Genomic DNA, 1,186 nt, shown 5'->3' with positions numbered 1-1,186 from the left:
CAACTTGTCCTCTATTTATGGTAACACTGTTTTCTTTCTCTTCCTGTCTTGCTCTCTCTCTCCAATTTGCAAATCTCCAATACTGCAGGTAAACACAATATAAATGTGTTTTTCAGCTTTACACACGTTTTCCAATTCAAAATGGCACTTTTTGCATGCACTGAACACGGCTCTCGGCGTAACACACAAAAATCTGACATAAAGCAATATGTTTGCAGTTTCAAAACAATGCCATCCAAGATAACACACATGAGCTAATTGACCAATACCTGTGCCACCTAGCCAAACACCTCAATGCTTACTGTAATGTATACCACTTCCATCAGGAAGTAAGCACTATGAAAAGACTTCAAGTAAGGTAAGGCAAGGCAATTTTATTTATATAGCACATTTTGTCCAGCAGGGCAACCCAATGTGCTTTACAAAGATAAAAACAATACAGTAAAACCATTGAACAACGAGCACCTTTTTCTACAACAAAAATGGAAGACATTGCAGAGAGAGAAGAGGAAGCGGGAGAGTGAGAATGAGGGGGGAAGGAAGAGTCCAATGTAAATACACTTGCTGTGCATATGTTGCACTGACTTGTTTGGTGAAAAAAGTTTAAACAGCATGGATCTGTAAAAGGCAATTTTAACTATTTTAGTATTATGGCAAAGCATACTAAAGATAAGAGTGTTTTTCATTATGACCAACAGTGTGTGGTTAGACAAAAAACTGGTGAATGAATGAAGTGTGTGCCATGTGGTGCAAAAGTTTGCTTTTGATAATGCTGTATGTAGTTTTGGTTGCAGTGCTTCATTTTGCTAGGTAGATTGAGGTATTTTATAATTTTGGGGGTGGTTTTGTGAATTGTGTGTGAATTTTCAAAATTGTGTGTGAGTTTTTAAAATTGTGTTTTAGCCATTGGAAAAAACTGTAAAGGAAGAAAACAGAAGATTGTTATTTGACCTGTATAACACAACACTTGTATGAGCATGTCCATAAACAGCCATGCACAACACCCCCACCATCCTCACCACCACCCCCACCGCCCACCCTCACATGCACACACAGAGGGCACTCACATTCATTCCGCCGGTCTTTCTATTGGTCCACTATTGAATAAGGAGACTTGTTTTGCCAAATGAAAACAAAAGGTTCCTTTCCCAGACCTCCACCATAGCAGGGAAGATCCTAATTTCCA

This window comes from Sardina pilchardus, chromosome 11 (genome assembly GCF_963854185.1).
Source record: "Sardina pilchardus chromosome 11, fSarPil1.1, whole genome shotgun sequence".
NCBI lineage: Eukaryota > Metazoa > Chordata > Actinopteri > Clupeiformes > Clupeidae > Sardina > Sardina pilchardus.
The sequence above is the reverse complement of the archived record's forward strand: the minus strand, read 5'-3'. Positions refer to the sequence as shown.